The 24,648-nt window shown below is 31.0% G+C and overlaps 1 long non-coding RNA gene across 1 annotated transcript; it reads left to right on the forward strand.

Moving 5' to 3' along the window:
• The first annotated feature begins 153 nt into the window (after positions 1-153).
• LOC134683951 (uncharacterized) lies at positions 154-24,284 on the forward strand. The gene is made up of 3 exons (XR_010101122.1): positions 154-322; positions 17,601-17,855; positions 24,242-24,284. It is a non-coding gene; the product is annotated as an uncharacterized LOC134683951 (long non-coding RNA).
• Positions 24,285-24,648: the final 364 nt, after the last annotated feature.

A 24,648-nucleotide genomic window follows, 5' to 3' on the forward strand; every position in this document is an offset into this window, starting at 1 on the left:
ATCATTTGATATACAAAAATAAAAAATAAAAAAGTAAAATAAAAAAAAGTAGCCCTATCGAATATTTTAAATTGAATTTGTCTTTATCGAACTGACCAGTGTTGTTAACCTAAAATCAATAGTACACCAAGCTTAAACGGTGTTTGCATTTTACGTGTAATACAATTGTATTTTCAGAATAATTAACATATACAAATGCTGTTAACCAGTTGAGTAAATTGGTATCGGAAATAAGAAGTGAACATGTTTAAGTAGATTTACTTTGAAGCTATGAATATCTGCTGGATTTACGCTGCTTTACTTCATATATTAAATTATCTTGGTAAGTAAAAATTATACAATCTGTTGTTGTTTTCTTAAAAATATCGCTGAGCAATTTATTATGTCGATGTGTTTAAAAACCTAAATGATAGAACATAAAGCTAATCAAAATTAATCAAAAGTAAAATCCCCAAAATACTGATTTCCGAGAAAAATTCAAAACGAAAACTTCCTAATCAGATGGCAAAATCAAATGATAAAACAAATCAAAAGAATGAACCACAACAAACGCACGATTGTAACAAATTAATAGATAAAGAAAGTAAGAATAAGAAAAATAATAAGAAAAACAATTAATTCTGTACAACATGTGAGACAGTCTTTTATATAGTAGTTTATGTGCGTTATTATTACATGTTTAATATCTTAATCTTTTTTGAGGAATTGTAGCAATTTTTTTTTAGTTTGTTTTTGAAATATTAGTATTTAGTGTTTGTCTAATATACTCATGTGTATTGTATATACTGCTGAGAAAACGATACTATCGGAAACATAAGACGACACTGCCAGGATGAGAGTATATAAAAGAGAGTATGATAATATGAGTCAAAAGTTCCGTCATTTTAAAATAGCTGAAAAGAAACGGGTCATTTGCTTGTTTAAGATTTATCAAAGAATTTGATATTTACACAAAACGAACTTTCAAACATATGAAAAAAAATGTGTTCAATATATTTGCTTTTGATAGACATTGTAAAATTAAGATCAAGTTGGGCTTCATTGGTCATAACGATACGATCAGTCATGCTTAAGCAAGGACACAGTGTTATGGCGCCAGAAGGTACCCGATGTTTAATTCGGAAAAATAAATACCTGATTCAATTGTTTCTAGTATAAAAAAGTTTATCAAAATAAAAGTTAGGGAGCAGATAGTATATGTGACCTTCCACCTTATACCTATAACCAGGTTTGTTCTAAACATGAGTAATACGACCGTTGCCACACATGAAACATGATTTACCTACCTTTTCAAAAAAACCTGAGATCACCCTTTTTTTTTTGGGGGGGGGGGGGGGGGTTGCTTAATAAAATTAACAGTACCAATTCTCTTGCACCATATGCGCATTTCGACAATACATGTCTCTTCAGTGATGCTTTAGGCCAAAATATTTGAAATCCAAAGCTTATATAAAAGATGAAGAGCTATAATCCAAAAGGTCCAAAAAGTATAGCCAAATCCGTGAAAGGAATCAGATCTATGAGGCTTAAGTGTGGTGTTTTGTGTGCTATGTTTGTCTGTTTGTGTTTTTTTCATTTTGCCATGTCGTTGTTAGTTTTTGTTCTATTTATGAGTTCCAATGTCACTCTGGTATATTTCGCCTCTGGTCCAATAACTGCTTTGTCAATCCGTCTGACTGTCGTACGTAACAAATAGATTCTCAATAAAACTCGAACATCCCGATCTTGATTAGAATGACACTTATAATGATGACATATGTAGTTGTTTGTTTTAAATCCATCAAAGGAAACTATAGAAAAAAGAAAACAAACCACATGGCTTAAAATTGAATCTGGCTTGGTTACACATTCATGACATTGAAAGATGAGTTTATCTAATTTGAAGTACTAGTATATAAAGTCACAAAATTATTTCAACGAAAACTGAATAATACTCGTTTCTATAGGCTGAACTTTGTAAATACAGCTGATTTAAGATCTACGCTTCTTGTGAGGATTTTTTTTAATATTTACATATATTTTGTTGTGTTTAGATTCTGATTCCAAGATATGATCTCTATACTTCATCTAGAAGAAATACAACTTTAAAATGTTACAATATAAATAAACATGGATATCGACCAACTTAGATTCTGAAGAAGATTCAGAGAGAATGAAAAAGGGGGAGGGAGTACAACATTTAGTATAATTTTCAACTTTTAGAAATTCCAGTTTTATTAATGATGTAATATGACGGAAAAAAATGGTAGTGCATATAAACTTGAAGTCTAGGATATAACCTTTAACGAAACTTAAAAGTTTTAGCCTCGAAATGAGTTTCTATTGAAAAACTAATTCCAGGGTTATCTGGACAGCTCAGAAAATATTGACCCTTACAAAATATGTTCCAATTGTCGTAACCTTCTGCAAATGTCCTTGATCCTGACATCTCTGAATGTTGTCATCACCGTGTATCTTTTAACCATGAGTAACATGACAATTGCCACTAGTGAAGTAGGATCTGTTTACCCATTTGATCTCCCCAATATTATGCAGGGATCGTGTTGCTCGTCTTTATATCCAGCATCGTGAGTAATCATTTTTGTATTGAATTAAACTTATTTATCGATCTAAAATACTAAAAAATACCTAGATATGCATTAAAATATGAAATTATCTTTTGGAATTATATGCATGTTTTGGAGTTTACTATATAAAAAAATAGATCAAATTATTTGAATGAAGCATAGATGTTTCACAAAATGTTTTGCAAAGAGTATATTTTAGGTTTAACCTGATCATAAAATATAGACTTCTTGCATTCATTTACATTTTCCGATGTGTTTGTTTGCGTGATGCTTTAGAGTTATTTTATTAAACAAGGAAGTATTGACGAAGGTCCGTATCAGTGTCACCGATTTAAAAATATTATCCTGTAAAAAATTATGAGTGCAGACTCTGCTTTTCATATTTTTGTATCTTGAATTTACATTCTATAAATAGTTAATTTTACTAAATGAAGATGGTCCAGATGATTTAGAGTTATTGATATACTTAGGCTATGATAGAACTGTCTGCTTTTACGTATGTTATAAAGGTATTTTGTGATAAATTTCCTGATAATTCATTGAATAGATATTTTGAAAGTTTTGCAATAGATTTCCGGAAAGATTTATTATAGATCTCTTGACTGTGCATATTTTAGAACACACTATTGAATTCTGTAATGACAAATGCAATCACAACACGCACTTGCCAATAAAACACATCAACAACAAAAAATCGACCATAATAAATTGCATGGGAAGATCATTATCCGTGAAGATGATGAAAGGGGACGATATTATGCATAACATGCACCTTTATATAGTTGGATACTAGTATTAAGTGTTGCATAACAATTTTTCCTTTTGAGGAGTGCAGGGAGTTTACAATTTCAATTAATTAGGAAATTAGCTGCTTAAAATTTAAATAACAACAATACCGAATTCCAAGACAATTCAAAACGGAAATTCCTAGATAAAAGGAAAAAATCAAAAGATCAAACTAATGGACATGACTGTCATATTATTGACTGGGTACAAGCATACACGCATTTTCTTATGTATTGAAATGAAAAATCGTCACTGACAATCAGAGTACACTGTTAAAATACCGTGACTTGACTGTTAGTGTTGATCTCCACCGATTACATTTTATTAAAACAGTTTGACCAAACTGCAATTTGTATTTAAAACCAAATTGTTCAACTGGTCAGAAACTTTACCAAATTCCTTAAGAAAACAACAACCAAGAAATAAAAGTTCAAGGTTATATAATAAAACATCCTTACAATCTTATCTGACTTTAACTCCACTTTAATGTTGTGATGAAACTTATTCTAACAGTTTTTATAGATATTTTATAGTACTTACCATGCTAAAAGTAAAATGTTGTAATTTTGAATTGCTTTAACTGATATTTCATATATAGTTTTTCTTTTGAAAAGTCGTCTATGTTCATAAGAATCAGACATTATGTGAATTAAAACATTTCATATTCAGTACAATACAGTAATGAAGATGGTCTGAATCAGGGTCATCGATATTGAAATATTATCCTTTTCAAAACTTTGAATGCAGTTTCTGCTTTTTGTACTTTTGAATCTTGAGTTGGCATATGTTAAAGTTTGTTTTAATAGATAACGATTGTGTGATTTAGAGTCACCGATATAAACATGATTAACATGATACAACGGCTGTGTCTATTTTAACGTTGTTGTTTTTTTGTTTTTTCTTTTAAGATTTCCTGGTAATTATTTTAAATAGATTGCCTGGGAGTTTTTTTTAAAAAGATTTCCTTAAAGTTTTGAAAAGACTCTGCATGTGTAATTCTAAAACACAATATTGCATTTTGTTATGACTAAGTTGAATTGCAGGTTTTTAATTGAAATGTAAAAGAACGACTATCGTGCTTCATTTAATCGCACAAATCACAACACGCAATTGCAAAATTAACCATTAGAAAATCATTTGTATATATTGTACGTGTTATCCGTAAAAGAGATCATCGAGATGATGACATGCAGCAGCTAAAAGCCTCATATTTAGTAGAACATTTCTATTTTTATACTTTTATGGAGTGCGGAAAGTTCACAATGATTATTGAATAACTTATTGCTAATCTATGTATACTCCTTTAAAATTATAAATTTACCGTGTTAATAATTCGCATTGAAGTTCTAGCGTATTCATTTGCTATATACTTTCTAAACAATACTGCTGTTTTCTAAACATTTTCATCTAAAATATACAAATGATTTTCAACAAGATATCATTACCATGGGAACACTTCGACAATTATTTTTCTTGACACATTTAAAAAACCAAAGACAAATGAATATTTTATCCAGTGAAGTAACCGTATTGGAAAAATACATCAGATTAAGATATACTATTTATAGATATTTATTGATAAAGAAGTATGATAACCAATGAGACAACTCTCAATTCAAGTGACACTTCATAAAATATAACCTTTATAAGTTAAGGTACGGCCTGCAACACGGAGCTTTGGCTCAAACGGAACTGCAAGCTATAAAGACCCCCCAAAATTACTAATGTAAAACCATTCAAACCTATTATCTATATAAAAACGAAAAACGAGAAACACTTATGAACCACATAAATGACGACAATCACTAAACATCAGATTCCTGACTTAGAACAGGTGCATGCAATTGCAGTGGGAATAAATATGTTAGTGGAACCTAACCTTCTCCCTTGTCTGAAACAATAGTATTACATCACAACATAGAAAGACAAACTATTAAACATTATTTGGAATGACTTAGCGTTATCAAAACACTTAGTAACACTAATTCTACGAAAAATACGTCATATTATAAACAGGTAAATGAGAATTAATTCGTCCCTTTAGTAATACCACACATTTCTTGTATGTCAATAAATCTAATCCAAAACTTGGTACATGGTGGATGAATATCAACAATAAAATTATGCAATTAGTGCCCCAATAAACTTCTTGTTATTCATGTAAAGGTGCCGAAACAGTATTCAAAGAGAAAGTAAGTTTGATGTTCATAGTACGAAGAAGTGACAATTTGTAAAAAATGAAAGCAATCAAAGATGGAATATCGACCAGGTACATGTTAAAATAAATAACAAAAAAATGCATTCCAAATAGTCTCAACAGGTCAAATTAACAAGAACGTACGATTTGATAGTACTCGCTGTTAAGTGAGAGGTTTAGCACTATAAAACTAGGTTTAATCCACTATTTTCTACATTTGAAAATGTCTGTACCAAGTCAAATATATGACAGTTTTTGTCCGTTTTTGATGTGTTTTGTCATTTGATTTTGCCATGTGATTATGGACTTTGATTTTCCTCTGAGTTCAGTACTTTTGTGATTTTACTTTTTACTGACAGCTACATGTAGTGAAAAGCCAAACCAATTGATGATAAAACATTATGCATCAGAGACTAAAATCAACTAAAACACATCTCAGGGATTTAGTATTTTCGTCATGGACAGTCAAAGTAGACATGACTTGTGTAATGTCAAAAATGTATTTATCGACAATGAGTATGATATTTTGGAGTTAACCTCTAAAATTAAAATGAACGTGTGTGTGTCTCATGTGTTTCTATACATCCTGTTTGAAGAGAGTACAGATTTTGTTATGTTTTAATTTGCTAATGACAAAATCGATATTAGTGCCAATGTAAACTATATTCAAAGATCTAATGACAACATTGGTAAGATAATACACTATTCACTCACCACGCAATACTGCGAGTTTCTTAACCTTAACAGTTTACTAAAGTATATTGATATGCAAGTGGTCTGCAACAATATACCGTAGCACTTGAAATAGTGCAACTTATTAATGTTTAATAGTTAAATGCATGTAACCATACGAAACCGATAATAAGTCATGCATATCCACTGAGATAAGAAATACAATGAATTTATCATTTGTTATTTTTTTACAGTTTAAAAGTTTAAAATTCCGTAAAGCTCATTTCAAATATTATACCAATGACAAATTTCAATAAATAATGTCAAGATAAAATAACTTTAAATAAACAAAACCTTAGATATAAAAAAACGCACGTCTTAAATGTAAAGCGTCCGAAGCCCCTTTCTAGAGTTACCTTAATCCCCAGAAACGCTCAAATCCTTAAATTTAAAAGCTAATGCTGCATACGAACCAAAATCGTGGAGAAGATATTAACCAAAAAGGGCATGAATATATATACATATAACACAAATGGAAATACATTTCTTGCATGCTTCCCAAAAAACCAACCGGATTGAAATATTGGAAACCAAACTAGTAAATTATCGATACTACAAAATATGCATACATGACATTTTCAAATGCACAAATATTCTAGACGTATTCCACCAGAAAAATAAAAAAAAAAGATTTGTAGATCATTAATATAACATTTTGCTTGCATCGATTATAAATTAAGATATTTTCGTAGTAAGCCTACATCTAATGTTACACTCACTGGTACAACTATGATCAATGATGATTTTGATATGAGGCTTAAGTTTTGAAGAAAATCTAAGTGCATAACAAGTCAGTTTTTTTATGTATAAAAAATGAAATAAAAAATAAGAAATTAAAATTTGGAAGACTTAGAATTATTAGTTTTCGATTTAAAACTACCAAATGTTAAATACATGGAACAAAAAATCTGTTTGTTTTAATCTGTATTAATCTATATTGAACAACAAATTTCTGATATGTTTTTATCTATAATTTTAAATATACTCATTAATCAATATCTCTATTTGTAATGGAATATAACAATAATTGTATTGACACGAATGGTTGATTAAGATTATTAATTGAAAGAGAGTGTCAATGGAAAGAGAAAACATATCGATTGTAAGAAAACTTTCTTTCAAAATAAATATTTGTGTTCTTAGTTCAACATAATTAGTACATTTACTTGAAAGTATTTTGGGTAGACATATACCATACACACAATAGTCATACTATTAAATAAGTAATTTGGTCTAAAAAATTGTATGATTGTTTACATGTACGCTGGTAATTACAGTACTCGTGTCTTCAAGTTCTTATTGAATCTCATTCATCAAGTACGAATGGTTTAAAAAAAAACAGAATTTGTATGTCAATAGGCTTTCAATTCCAACCAAGAGCATAAGCACGTAAGCAGATACGAAACCGATTCAGGCGCTATAACAGAGACACCGAAACACAACATTGAATAAAAAATCATGTTTAATCTTGAAATGACATAAACAATCTGGGCTCAGTAAATACGAGTAATTAAAATGCTTAGATGAAATATGTTTAAATTTTCTGAATGCCTCAATAATATTACACGAAGTAAAATTTCTAAGTTAATGACGTTATAAAACTTAAATTGATGCATCGTATATTGATGGTGAACACAGTCCAGGTAGTATTGTCCCGATATCCTAATTTAAATTTACAGATCTAAAAGTGTTGGTCTTAACTTCGGACGAAGTATAACTACATTATGGTGTAAGTCTTGTATGTTCAGGAGTTATTCGATGGAGAACATCTGTTTTAAAGTTGACGAATGTCAAGATGTTTAGGTAAATATTTACCTCTATGTATGCTTTTCTCCCTCCCTCCCTCCAAACAAACTACCAGGGGTAACATTCACCGGAAAGAATCAGCGAGTTTCGCATGTTTTTTTTAAAACATGTAGTGTTTAATTTTTGCAATGCATAAATGAAATTAGAAGGAGAAGTGCAATATTGTTGTTTAATCAGGGCAAACATGTTTCTGATACAAAACATAAACAATATATATAAATATACATATACATAACATGCATAAACATGACTTTTGTACATTTTCACAATAGGAAGATTATGAATGCAAAACATAAAACGATAATAATTTTATACAGAATACAATAGCTTGGCCTAGGAAGGGGAGAAGTAAGGCATATACAGATATTAAAGTTCTAAGTGTAAAACATGTGACATACGCATTGAAAAAAAATAGACGTCGATGCAACATGTCATATTGCAAGTACGTGTAATCAGCAGTAAAGTTCTCTTAATGACTTATCTAGTTAAAAGATGGGATTCTAAGTAAACAATGATATGGAAAACATTAAAAGATATTACAAATAAAATTTAAAAAAAGTATTCCTGATTACATGTATGGTTGATAGCGCCATATATATAGTTACTATATTTTGTTTTCAATTAAACATACAAAGTCAATGAAAATACATAAATTTTCTTCATAAATGACTAGATACAAAGACTATCAGTCATTTGTACCGGCCGACAAAGCAGCCAACAATGTGGTTGTGGTATGACGTAAATACTACACTGACGTTCTTAAGAATACAATTTTTAATTCATCTACATTTAAGTCCATCCGCTTCACAGAGAGTCATATAGTAAACAAGCAAATCACAACCACATCAAAGCTTCTTCTGAACATTTGAAGGTCCCTACTATGTATTGGCTACCTAAACTACACTAAAAATTATCTAAATATCGTTTCATCTCGGTCTCTAGTAAGTGTTCTACAACTAATCTGTCAGTGCTCTTAACTAGTTCATTAACTACTATTAAAGAGCTTATCATAAATTATTGTAATAAAATATATGAACATAATGGTATAAAAAAATCTTTGGATGTTTTAGATAAATTGCAAGCTTTTGATGGTCCTTTTGATTCTGTTAATAGTTTTGATTTTTCTACTCTTTACACTACACTTCCACAATATCTTATTAAACAAAAGTTTTCCTATTTAATTAAATTGTCGTTTGGTAAAGCTGAATGTAGATATATTTGCCGTAACTCATTTAAAGCCTTCTTCTCTAATTAGAAAGGTAAATATGCTAGATATTCATACTGGAGGTGTGATGAAATGATCGAGGCTGTTAATTTTCTTCTTGATAATATTTACGGCAACAATGTTTATCGACAGGTTGTAGGTATCCCCATGGGCACTTATTGTACCCCTTTAATAGCAGACTTGTTTTTGTACTGTTACGAAGCACAGTTTATGACTAAACTCAGTAAAGACCCGTCGAAATTGCATTTAATTGATAAATTCAACAACACTTACCGTTATCTTGATGATATTTTTTCGTTAAATAATCAAGAATTTTCTCAATACACTGCTGAAATTTACCCCAAGGAACTTACTTTAAATAAATCAAATGTATTCGGTAATAACTGTCCTTTCCTGGATTTAGATATTTCAGTTTTAAACGGGAAACTACACACTAAAATTAACGACAAAAGAGACGGATTTTTCGTTCCCTATTGTTAATTTTCCCTTTTTAGATGGTGATGTTCCTTTGGCACCATCTTACGGTGTTTATATTTCACAACTTGTTCGCTATGCCCGTGTCTGTTATGACGTTTTTGATTTAACGAACGCAACCTAAGTATTACAGGTAAATTATTAAACCAGGGGTATCGTTACCATAAATTACTTAAAACCTTTACTATTTTTTTCCATAGATATAAAGATTTGGTTTTGAAGTTTGGTTGTACCTGTAGAAAACTTATTTCAAACGGGATAGCACATCCTTATTTTTTACGGAAATGTTGTTAACCGTGCCCGGAAATTTAGAAATGATCCATGTTAACTTGTTGCTCCTGTAAATAAACTTTACCTATTCAACACTGTGATAAGATCATTGAATATTGGTATTAATATTGACTTTGTTATAAGTAGATTAAAAGCTAACTAAATATTACTAGTATGTTATATACATATACATTTTCATGGATCTACACTCTGTCGATACCTGTAACTTGGCATTGCACAAGGTCATGTTTTTCTCTGGCTGTTTATGACGTCTTTACACTAAATCCATTGTATGATGGATATGTACGGATTGATTGCTTAGTCTTAGAGGCATGAATTTTTTTATTAGTTGTTACTGGCTTTGAACAAGCTGTCAGATAACTGCGAGTACTCTCAGATCTGTCCATGGTGTCTTTTTGTGTCGGGATGTTTAAGTACCCGGCCACGTCCACTTTTATTTTTTGTCTATCTGATGAGTTAAGCCTTTAAACTGATTTTTAAAGTTCGTTCTTATGTTGTACTGTTATACCACTGTCCCAGGTTAGGGGGAGTGTTGGGATCCCGCTAACATGTTTAACCTCGCCACAATATTTATGTGTGTGCCTGTCCCAAGTCAGGAGCCTGTAATTTAGTGGTTGTCGTTTGTTTATGTGTTACATATTTGTTTTTCGTTCATTTTTACATAAATAAGGCAGTTAGTTTTCTCTCTTGAATTGTTTTACATTTTCTTATAGGGGCCTTTATAGCTGACTATATGCGGTATTGGCTTCGTTCATTGTTGAAGGCTGTACGGTGACCTATAATTGTTAATGTTTGTGTCATTTTGGTCTTTTGTGGATAGTTGTCTCATTGGCAATCATACCACATCTTCTTTTTTATATGTTTGTGTTGAACAGAAGAAAATATGTGCATCATATTCATTGACATTACTCTTCTATCGTGTATTTACGGAGATTATTATATCATCATATAGTCGTTATCTCTGCATCATGTGCACACGTTATTTTTTAAACCCCAAAAGTTACATTTCGAAATCACTACTAGAGGCGACTATGTAGACAAACAATTCTTTTCCAATCATTTTAAAAAATAATTTTATAACTTTGTGTAACATATAGGCATTGTCAGCTTTCAGGATTTGACAATTGCATATGCATCTGAAAGCATCGACATTTATTTGATTGATTAGATAATTAATTTATTTTGCCACCACCCGAGTGCGTTGATTAATTAAAGAACCTTATCAATATTTAATCCATGCAAGGTTTGTATATCATGTAACAATCAGGTTTATGACTGCACCGCAATGCACATGCCTTCAATGTAAACTCATACAATAACGATAAAATGTCAATTACAATACATAATTGTATATTGGTAGACACCCGTGTGATCACAGACAATTTAATTAGATTATCATGTTAATTTTTATAATTAAATTTACAGACATTGCCAAGTATTGTCAAGTATTGTAAGTACATGTGGTAATTGCTAATGTAGGAATAAATCGTAAGGTATTCTATATTGCACCAAATCAATATTGCGTTTCTTTTCAGATCGGTTTTTTTCATTTTGTTGCGTTTTTGACGTGTCTGTCCGGATTTTTTTCAGAAAGTGCGATAAGGGGAACAAAAGTATTACACAAATTAGAAGCAAATCGAACTAAATGATAACGAACGTCACTTTGAGTGAAAGCTACTTTTACAATACACATGTTTTAATGATACCCTGTAGCTTGGAAAACCACACACAAAAAAGATTTTGGTCATTCAGTTAATTAAATTAATAAAATTGAGAATGGAAATGAGGAATGTATTAAAGAGATAACAACCCGACTATAGAAAAAACAACAGCAGAAGGTCATCGGCAGGTCTTCAACGTAACGAGACATTCCCGCACCCGGAGGTGTCCTTCAGCTGGCCCTCAATTAAATATATACTAGGTCAGTGATAATGAACGCCCTACTAATTTTCAAATAAAGGCAACATTAGTATACCGCTGTTCAAAACTAATAAATCCATGGACAAAAAACAAAATCGGGGCAACAAACCAAAACCGAGGGAAACGCATTAAATATAAGAGGAGAACAACGACACAACACCGAAACGCAACAGCAAATTTCCAAATTGTACAAAATAATACAAGACAAACAAAGACCAGATGCTCCTGACTTGGGACAGGCGCAAAAATGCAGCGGGGTTAAACATGTTCATGAGATCTCAACATCCCCCTTTACCTCTAGCCAATTTAGAAAAGTAAAAACACAACAATACGTACATTTAAAATTCAATTCAAGAGAAGTCCGAGTCTGATGTTAGAAGATGTAACCAAAGAAAATAAACAAAATGACAATTATACATAAATAACAACAGACTTCTAGCAGTTAACTGACTACCAGCTCCAAACTTCAATTAAACTGATTGAAATATTATGATTTCATCATATGAATATAAGGCACAATCCTTCCCGTTAGGGGTTTAGTATCATACCATCATAACATATATGAGACGAACATAACCCGTGTCATGCCAACAACCAGTTTTTTAATAAATGTTTTTAGTTCCGTTGCAAATACCCTATAAGTAAATCAATATTAACGCCAAATTATGCAATCTTTAATGACTTGACAACAGTATTGTTACTATATCCCTTCTTAATAAGTCTATTGACAGGTTTTGTTAGTTTCTGCGGTGAATACTGACATTTTTGTGCTTTATAAAGAATATTTCCATAAAAATTGGATTTGAAATACCTAAATGTATAGGAAGTCTGCATGTTTAGCTATATTTACGAATGATGTCCCTATACCGATGATAAAATTTAGTAAATGTTTTGACTAGTTTGTGATATCGAAAACCCTAGTGTAATTATTTTTCAGTAATACATAAATTTCTCTCGTTAAAATCTAAAACATTGTTACATACACGAGCGAATCGTACAAGTTGAGATATATAAACACCGCAAGATGGTGACAAGGAAACGTCATCATCTAAAAATGGATAATTAACAATAGGAAATGAAAAATCGTCTCTTTTATCATTTCTTTTATACAATATTATTTAAACATTTATGCGATATCGCATTATGTTTTTTTTTCACTGTCAGTATTTTTATCGCGAGATTTGACTCATCGGCACTCTTATCTCTTCTAATTATTATTAAAAGGTCAATTGATAGACGTTTAAATACTTTGTACATCAATGTTCTCTTTTCTTATGTGGATTTGAAAGTCAGTTAGACATATTCAATGTTATTTTCCGTCTTACATTGTACCTTTTGGCTAACCACGTACATGATTTACGTGATTTCTGTTCCATATTTGGCGTTAAAGGTATGAACAAAATTATAATATATAATTTATAAAGAACAGTTTTGAAACTGAGAAATCTTGTACAATTATCATGTCATTTCTCACAAAGAACGACTTTTGTCGATGTGAAGCGATATCATTAAGAATTGAAACGGAGATGTTTGACTGTGATGATTGTAAATACATTATAGGAGCCCATGTTATTTGATAGGGTCCAGTATATGACGAATTTCCGAAAACAAACTATTCAATGAAGTGTTTTTGTTTACACATACTAATAAATTTCGTTGCTGTGTCAAAGCATGTTATCTTAATTCAATTAGACGCAGAAATGTTTGATACTGTAAAAAAAAATTATTTTATAAACTTGTTTTTTTAGTAGACACAAATTTTCTATGTTGATTTAATGTAATAGTCTCTTATGATAATCTTACAGAATGATTTTTTTTTAGCCTGTATATTTTAATATTTAAACACTAGTTGTGATGTTGTATTGCATATGTTATTGAGCATGCTGAAAGATAAAAGATTTGACACAAAAAAAAATGGAATAATTGAATGAATGTATTTTGATTTACGTGTCAATGACTTCAAAATTATACCTCCTTTCACTATCCTAGAACTTTACGATGATATTTCACAACAATACAAATCAATTGCTAAATACTAATCCTCAGTTAAACAACGCTCTATCTCATTTTCTCTCTTTTTGAAACTTCAGAATTTCAATACTCATATTTCGATGTTTGCGTTTGCCTGTTCGTACAAACCTGATCTAATTAGCACATTGAAATTATTTGTGTTTGTATATTGAAAATTTAAAGTAAGTGGGTAGATCATTAGCAATAATTTAATTCAGAAATCTCTTCGATATTTTTCCCCTTTAAAAAGTAATTCTTAAGATTTGTTGATCCCAATTTTTAAATGGATCAGTTGTGCGATTTCTCTTATTTTGTGAGAAACCATAAAAATTTTGCTCAATAGACATGTTGTCTTCGGGATTTATATCAGTGGACATTTAGAGCGAGTTTGTGAGAAAACAGCAATGATTGCATTTTGGGCACAACTACTCGGTATTGTTGAACTTTTTAAATACTTTGGTAAGTAAAGCAAACTGTTACATAAAGATACGAATATGTGGTATGATTGCAACAGAGACAACTATCCACTTAAGACCACAATTCTGTTAGTTTTATCTTCGTAAAAATAATTTTGGAATTGACAGCATGATTTCAAGTTTTTGTTGCATTTAAATTTACATTGTATTTATATCGGCATTTAATTTGAGTTGAGTGATAGGTGTTTCACGCATCAATCAGCACTATTTTGATATAAAGTTGCTGTCAGTTTTCATTAGTGAAAGGATGCGGAGTAGGCGGAAAGAAACATAGAACCTCGGAAGGAAAATGAAAATTCTTATCAATAAAGATTGACTGAATGATTGTTGGTGTTTAACGCCACGTTTGGAATATTTATCGACGGTCAGGTTTTATTGATGGAGGAAACCGCAGTCTCCGGCAAAAACAACAAACCTTCGGTAGGACAACTGACAATCCTCCTGAATTAAGTGCCAGTCTTTGTGCGAATCAGGCAATTTAGGTAAGAATTAAAACATGATCAGAAAAAAACCCATCCAGCTGATCATGTTATTTAACACTAACCATCATCCTGAGTAAAAATTATTAGTCTTTTGTTTGTGTGTGTCTGGTAATATCAAATAACTTGGTTAAAAAATTGGTTAGAATGATAGCAAATTACAGAGTTATCTCCCCTTATTCGTTTATTACTAGTGCATTTCAACCAAATTGTATCTTCTATTACTAGAACAGAAAACGGAAATGAATGTTATTTTTGTGCATAACTACATATTATGAACTAAAATCAATGTCAAATTGGGTGTTTTTTTGTCATTTTTTCACCACTGCCTAATTCTTAGGCAGACTTGCAAATAATATTTGTCTCAATGAACCCGTACGAGCGGAAATCGAACTCCCAACCTCAGTGTTGACTGGCTAATGATTACAGCAGTATAACTATCTAGACCATATGGCCACCGAGGCCTCTTACTGAATGAAGATTGGACACGACTGAAATTGCCAAGTGGAGTATTTGATTTATGAGTCTCACTGTTGACCCGTTTACGACAACCGAGGTCGCTGTCGGCTTTCAAACTTTCAAGGTAGATGCTTTCTATCAAAGGTCACTGATTCCACAAACATTTTATTAAAAAACGACGACAGATGCAACTTGAACTATATTGTTCAATTCTCAAATTTATATTGTTTATTTTAAAAATTCAATTGATGAGTATTGCAAATGAACTGATATCACTAAATTACATGAAGTACACAGTTTTATAATTATGATCTTCAAATATAATTAAAAAGAGTAATAGATTATAAATTAATGTGTATTTATTTGTTTAGTTTGGAACCGGAATTGATATGACAGACGAATAGGACAATTATATACATATATCGATTATCATTAGCAAATGGATATTTCTGGCAAAATAAATATTTATCTAACGAATTTCTTCTATTCTAACACGTTATATCAACACCTTTGATGATCGAACAGTGGCCAAAAGAAAAGAATGAACAACCACGTGTGGGTTTATATCTTGGTTTTATTAAATCACAGAATATTGGAATAAATTGCAATGGTCATTACACTATGTATGTACCTAGCTTACGACGTTTTGATCCCGAAACGTAGTAAACCTTGACCTACTAAGTCTAATGTATGCACTTATAACTTAAATTGTAAACTCAACCAAAAGCATACATCTTGATAACTTACTGAGGTTTTGGATAAGTATGCATTCCAACTGTGTCGATATGTTATACTGAAAAAAATCACTTATAAGAAGAATTTATTTTACAATGCTCACGTTTCTTAAAATGAATGCTTTATTTTAAACACATATATATATATATATATATATAACGTGGTAATCTATGAATGCCAATAAAACAACTATCCAACAGAATCCAGAAGGTTTACAGTTATAAGCAACTAATGTCAACGTCCAATCAAAACCGATATCAGATATTTGGCTTTTAATGGCACCAAAATTTAAAAAAAAAAAAAAAAAAAAAATCGTTTCAGAAGTAACCAGTTAAAGTGTCTTAGACATACATATAAAAGCTATGATTGTAATTTAAATGAACAGTTTATGAATATTGTGAGTCTGAAGCCCTAATTACATATAATATGTCAAAGATAAATTAGCTGACTGCTATTATAGAATTATCATCCTTCATGTGTTAAGTTCTTTCCCTTTCTACGTTAGAATGACCAATTGAAAAAATATGTTGTTTTAAATAATTACAAAACTCTTATTCGCCAAGAGTTATCAGTCTTTAACTGCAATGTTTAAGTTTTAAATCCACACCATAATTACTGAAAGTAAAAAAAAAAGGAAATGAGGTTTTGATATTTGCCACTTTTAAATATGTTTTAAATATTTCATTTTGACGTCAACTACAATAGATTGGAAGTATAATCGATCATTTTTTTATAATTCAACTGTTACATTACTCCTGCATTAATACACCTCTTATAGTGCAGGAACATTAGTACGTTAATGTTATTATCGCTATTTGGAAATATGTCTAGTTCACCTGGGAATCTTTCTCGCTTTAACTATTGACGTCGTAAATCAATCACTTTTCAAATTTGGCGTCAGATATTTTATATTTCGACGACAAAATTTTACGGGAACCTTTGTCAAGCCAGTAATGACAGACTTATAGCGATACGATGTGTATGTTTTAACTATAATGTGCAGATTCAAACAAATAATGCATATTGTACTTATTATACCGGAAACACTTACAAATCAACTCCGACATAAATAAACCACATTTTGAAAACGATTTGATTTATTTACGTAGGATACTGCTTTATCTGTTCTAATTTAACATATCTAATTTCACATTTGTCCTGTTTCTTTGGAAGAGTTGATTAAGATTTTTCAAACTATCGTTCAGATTAGTTGAAAAATCATGTAGAATGTTTAGTATAACTTAGCATTATTCTCTACACTTCGGAAAAAAAGAAAAGCGTACACTTGATCATAAGGATTCACAAAAGTAGTGAATAAAAGTTCTAAATGCCTTTTCCAGAGATGAAAACTTTGTAATTTGTATTTGGTCAATTCAGCTTTTCCCATACAACTTGAACAACATTTTTGAATTCAAAGTCCTCATATATGTACTTTTTTTGAAGGTTTTGCTTCATCGGAACTTGTCATTTGGTATAAAGCTCCTCTAATTGGTTCTTATACCGCAAATGACGTCCTGGTCAAAACGAAATCAAGATCGAAAGTAGAATGTTCTGCACAGTGTTCTAATTACCCTGGCTGTTCCTCCTTTGAATATGTCATATTGACTAAGACATGCAGTCTATTGGTAGTTTCGGAACAAAGTTTCCCGCTAGTGAACAACAGTGATATTTGTTATTACCTTCCAACCAATCCTGCAAGTGAGTATGTTTAACATTTGTTAGTATTATTACAGATGAATTTCATTTTATCATGCACAGTTAGTTTGATTAGAAAAAATGATATTTAATTAATCAACAGAAAAGGTGTCACACCGGTAAATCTCTTACTCTTATGCTAGTGTTTGATTTATAGCCTTACACGAAATGTGTCCTAGTTAGATTTAATTGACAATCTATCCGAGATTGTCTTAGATTTTAAGGTTTTATGTATGCATATTTACCGATGATAGATTTTCCCCGTCTTTGTTCCATGATTTATTTGATTCGAGTTTTACGATGGATGCTACACTTGAAGCCAGATCTGTTTCACTTCTATAGCAACTGACATTTGCACGGTTCGTTGTGCAATTTGTGTTGCTCAGTTTTAGTTTTTTATGTTGTAAAAACGTATTATAGAATAAATTTTATAGTAGGGATACACAATATATGAACTGTAGACTTACTTCTACAAGCCTTTTGGTTATGTGGTCATAATACTACTGTTTCATTCATGTATAATACATGTTTTTATTTTTCTTTATAAAAGAAAATATGATAATTCTTTGTAAACATAAAACAGACCTAGAAAGCAAATACATGCAATACTAGTTGTTGTTTTTGTTTGTTTCATACGAACATTTTTATTCCACACATAATTATTTTTAACTCTCTGACGACATGTACACATATTGTGTCAATCTCGTACATAAGCTCTGATTTAAAAAAAAAAAAAAGAAATGACAGCTTTCTTTTTTTCTCATACAAGAACATATTTTCGAAAATAATTGTGAAAATGTTTACATTGTATTACTATTGTTCTGATAATGTAATACACAAATTGAAGATTGTTATTTTGATGGATAAGTAATTCAGCTGGCATAGTTTTTTTGTTTATCTTTTCGATTGCATATTAAAAAAAATATTAATCGTATATTGAATTCTTAAGAATGAAATAAAGGGAGTGTGCCATTCATGATTAATATGTACTTATCAAACATAATTTCTTAAAAAGCTTTTCCGACAACACAAAGACGATGTTTCTAAATATATTTGTTCATTAAAACAGTACAATGTCTTTTTATATTGCTTTTTTGCATTATTTAACATATAATTTTTTAATCTGTTCAATGCTTTCAGAAGCGTATTAGTTGGAAAACGAATGGATTCACTGATTATAGTACGATTGATTTTATGATCAATTTAGTTCAAGTTCAAGTTAAAACTTTTTCTGATAATAATACACAAAGTGATAAAAGAAGAATAATAGGATGTTATATCTAGAGATTAAAATAAATTAAAAAAAATGAAACAATATTAAATTGCCTTTTCAATATGGGATCATGAATCCTTAGAAGACCTCAATAATAGCTTAAGACGCGCGTCTGGCGTATTATATTATAATCCTGGTACCTTTGATAACTATTAGGATTAAGGTTATGGGCTAATATGGAAAACAAGTCATGTATTAGTATTTTGATCCTATACTTGGACAAGTTGTTTTTACAACAATACCTTACAATTCTATGGGTGTTCTAGTTTCCTCACCATGAAGTTTAATTTGTACACTACATGTTCGTACGTTTTAAGTTAAAAAACTAATAACATGGCAAATGTTTAAAATTGATCGTAAGTCATGACAAATTCAGTATTTATTTTATCAACTTTAGTCAAAGTTTTGTGAAACTAATCAATATTATGAAAACTGATCGGGTATGACACTGGCTATCGACATCACAGATTTCGGGGCAATAGCCCATTTTCAAATTACCGACTTTTGACTGCGTAATGTATTTTTTTGACAGATTTCCTTTTCTGTGGTTGGACATCCTGGTACTCCTCCAAGCAAGAGCAACTTAAATAAGTAAACTATAGATTTTAACGATATTTTTTAGGGAAAAGTAACTGTGTAATGTGTACTATACAAACCTAATTCATAAAAAAAACAGTAAACTTTACCCCAAAATTACACCGATTGTAAATTCGAATTTTCGTCTTTAGGTTGCTCGTATTTGACAGAGTACCAGGATTTCCTACCACATAATACTGTAGTTGTTGACACTATATAAATTATAAAACCCGGGTTGAAAAGTCGGCAGTATGAATATGGTCTACTGCAGTAGGTCATGGGCATGTCACTTAGGATTTTCATAATACATACGTTTACTAATTTCTAATAAATAAAACAAAAGTTTATAGGGATTCGATTTTAATTTGATTTAAAGATCCAATCAAAACGTTTCCGTTGAAATTGTTAGTTAATTCAGACTTGATGGTATCTAGTAATCGAGGAAAAAAAGTATTGGTTGTTTTTTACACAAAAAATAGTTCTGTAATTCATTTAGATTTGTTAATATTTTATACTAAAAACGTACTGGTACAGGTTGAATAATTTAGAACCTATATATATATATATATATATATAAACGAGTCTAAATTGAAAACTACGTTCAAACCTATGATTGCGTTGGATAAAAACCGCAATTTTTATACGTGTGCATGTCAAACAAATTTCGTTGTAGAAGGGTCTAAAAACAGCACAAACAACATTTTCCAAAAGACCAAAAAGTGAAAAAGTATATTTCAACAAAACGCATTTGACTAACAGGTCGAACAACTGATGTTCTTTAACCCTGCTGACTGCCATTGACGATTGCCAAATAAAATTGATCACAAGATGTAACAAAATGGATCTGAATATAAATTTAATACGTCACAGAAAGAAAAAAATTGTTAACTTGTGGCTACGATGTTGTGCCACAAACATTCGGTGTCAATATTTCTTTAGTACACCAGATCTAGATTTCGACAATATATGTCTCTTCAGTGATGTTAGGGATCGAAACGGTATTTGGAAGGCCATATAATTTACTCTCAATTTAAGATTGACTCTTGAATTTTAAGAGACAATATAGGATGAACGGATCATATAAACCGGAGGGAAAATATGATACATGCCCAAACAAAAAATATAAACGAGTCTAAATTGAAAACTACGTTCAAACCTATGATTGCGTTGGATAAAAACCGCAATTTTTATACGTGTGCATGTCAAACAAATTTCGTTGTAGAAGGGTCTAAAAACAGCACAAACAACATTTTCCAAAAGACCAAAAAGTGAAAAAGTATATTTCAACAAAACGCATTTGACTAACAGGTCGAACAACTGATGTTCTTTAACCCTGCTGACTGCCATTGACGATTGCCAAATAAAATTGATCACAAGATGTAACAAAATGGATCTGAATATAAATTTAATACGTCACAGAAAGAAAAAAATTGTTAACTTGTGGCTACGATGTTGTGCCACAAACATTCGGTGTCAATATTTCTTTAGTACACCAGATCTAGATTTCGACAATATATGTCTCTTCAGTGATGTTAGGGATCGAAACGGTATTTGGAAGGCCATATAATTTACTCTCAATTTAAGATTGACTCTTGAATTTTAAGAGACAATATAGGATGAACGGATCATATAAACCGGAGGGAAAATATGATACATGCCCAAACAAAAAATATAAACGAGTCTAAATTGAAAACTACGTTCAAACCTATGATTGCGTTGGATAAAAACCGCAATTTTTATACGTGTGCATGTCAAACAAATTTCGTTGTAGAAGGGTCTAAAAACAGCACAAACAACATTTTCCAAAAGACCAAAAAGTGAAAAAGTATATTTCAACAAAACGCATTTGACTAACAGGTCGAACAACTGATGTTCTTTAACCCTGCTGACTGCCATTGACGATTGCCAAATAAAATTGATCACAAGATGTAACAAAATGGATCTGAATATAAATTTAATACGTCACAGAAAGAAAAAAATTGTTAACTTGTGGCTACGATGTTGTGCCACAAACATTCGGTGTCAATATTTCTTTAGTACACCAGATCTAGATTTCGACAATATATGTCTCTTCAGTGATGTTAGGGATCGAAACGGTATTTGGAAGGCCATATAATTTACTCTCAATTTAAGATTGACTCTTGAATTTTAAGAGACAATATAGGATGAACGGATCATATAAACCGGAGGGAAAATATGATACATGCCCAAACAAAAAATATAAACGAGTCTAAATTGAAAACTACGTTCAAACCTATGATTGCGTTGGATAAAAACCGCAATTTTTATACGTGTGCATGTCAAACAAATTTCGTTGTAGAAGGGTCTAAAAACAGCACCAACAACATTTTCCAAAAGACCAAAAAGTGAAAAAGTATATTTCAACAAAACGCATTTGACTAACAGGTCGAACAACTGATGTTCTTTAACCCTGCTGACTGCCATTGACGATTGCCAAATAAAATTGATCACAAGATGTAACAAAATGGATCTGAATATAAATTTAATACGTCACAGAAAGAAAAAAATTGTTAACTTGTGGCTACGATGTTGTGCCACAAACATTCGGTGTCAATATTTCTTTAGTACACCAGATCTAGATTTCGACAATATATGTCTCTTCAGTGATGTTAGGGATCGAAACGGTATTTGGAAGGCCATATAATTTACTCTCAATTTAAGATTGACTCTTGAATTTTAAGAGACAATATAGGATGAACGGATCATATAAACCGGAGGGAAAATATGATACATGCCCAAACAAAAAATATAAACGAGTCTAAATTGAAAACTACGTTCAAACCTATGATTGCGTTGGATAAAAACCGCAATTTTTATACGTGTGCATGTCAAACAAATTTCGTTGTAGAAGGGTCTAAAAACAGCACAAACAACATTTTCCAAAAGACCAAAAAGTGAAAAAGTATATTTCAACAAAACGCATTTGACTAACAGGTCGAACAACTGATGTTCTTTAACCCTGCTGACTGCCATTGACGATTGCCAAATAAAATTGATCACAAGATGTAACAAAATGGATCTGAATATAAATTTAATACGTCACAGAAAGAAAAAAATTGTTAACTTGTGGCTACGATGTTGTGCCACAAACATTCGGTGTCAATATTTCTTTAGTACACCAGATCTAGATTTCGACAATATATGTCTCTTCAGTGATGTTAGGGATCGAAACGGTATTTGGAAGGCCATATAATTTACTCTCAATTTAAGATTGACTCTTGAATTTTAAGAGACAATATAGGATGAACGGATCATATAAACCGGAGGGAAAATATGATACATGCCCAAACAAAAAATATAAACGAGTCTAAATTGAAAACTACGTTCAAACCTATGATTGCGTTGGATAAAAACCGCAATTTTTATACGTGTGCATGTCAAACAAATTTCGTTGTAGAAGGGTCTAAAAACAGCACAAACAACATTTTCCCAAAGACCAAAAAGTGAAAAAGTATATTTCAACAAAACGCATTTGACTAACAGGTCGAACAACTGATGTTCTTTAACCCTGCTGACTGCCATTGACGATTGCCAAATAAAATTGATCACAAGATGTAACAAAATGGATCTGAATATAAATTTAATACGTCACAGAAAGAAAAAAATTGTTAACTTGTGGCTACGATGTTGTGCCACAAACATTCGGTGTCAATATTTCTTTAGTACACCAGATCTAGATTTCGACAATATATGTCTCTTCAGTGATGTTAGGGATCGAAACGGTATTTGGAAGGCCATATAATTTACTCTCAATTTAAGATTGACTCTTGAATTTTAAGAGACAATATAGGATGAACGGATCATATAAACCGGAGGGAAAATATGATACATGCCCAAACAAAAAATATAAACGAGTCTAAATTGAAAACTACGTTCAAACCTATGATTGCGTTGGATAAAAACCGCAATTTTTATACGTGTGCATGTCAAACAAATTTCGTTGTAGAAGGGTCTAAAAACAGCACAAACAACATTTTCCAAAAGACCAAAAAGTGAAAAAGTATATTTCAACAAAACGCATTTGACTAACAGGTCGAACAACTGATGTTCTTTAACCCTGCTGACTGCCATTGACGATTGCCAAATAAAATTGATCACAAGATGTAACAAAATGGATCTGAATATAAATTTAATACGTCACAGAAAGAAAAAAATTTTGTTAACTTGTGGCTACGATGTTGTGCCACAAACATTCGGTGTCAATATTTCTTTAGTACACCAGATCTAGATTTCGAGACATATATATATGATTACAATAATTTTTGCCCAAATATTTATTCTGCCATAAGGAGATTGAAAACATGACCCATATACTAGAGCTTGCCAAGTGTTATTTGTTCTCTAACTGTCTTTTTGTGTTTTTTTATGTTTTGAAAAGTAGTTCTTGAAACATCTCTTTTTCAAACTTTCATGACTATAAATGTCAGTTTCAAGTGAATTACTTTTCCAACAAGTTTTCAACGTAATCAAACTGACGAGATTGAATAGGTAAAAGGGAAATATTTTTCTTGTTATTCAGCTAATCCTTGTTATGCAGTTTTTTGTGGTGTTGGTACTTACTCGGGTAGTAGTTGTCAAACTTGTAAGTGTGATTCCTTGTTTACATTAGAGCAAAGTTAAACTGTATCACCAAAATTATAATCTTTCATTTGATTTTGAAAATTGCCTTGCAAAAGAAGAAGTACGCACTCGTTATTCAGATTTAGAATTCCCCAAACATGTAGATAGCATGGCAAATAGAATTTCATATAACAAATTGTACAAATGGATTGAAGAATTGTTACTGTATAATGGGATAGGTCATACTGACTATATATCAAATATTCCGGTCAAACTTTTAGATAGTATAGGACAATCTTTTTTTCCATACATTTTTATTTTCATTTGAGATATCCAAAGTCACTCGGCCAACACATATATTTCACT

Source organism: Mytilus trossulus, chromosome 9, assembly GCF_036588685.1.
Source record: "Mytilus trossulus isolate FHL-02 chromosome 9, PNRI_Mtr1.1.1.hap1, whole genome shotgun sequence".
NCBI lineage: Eukaryota > Metazoa > Mollusca > Bivalvia > Mytilida > Mytilidae > Mytilus > Mytilus trossulus.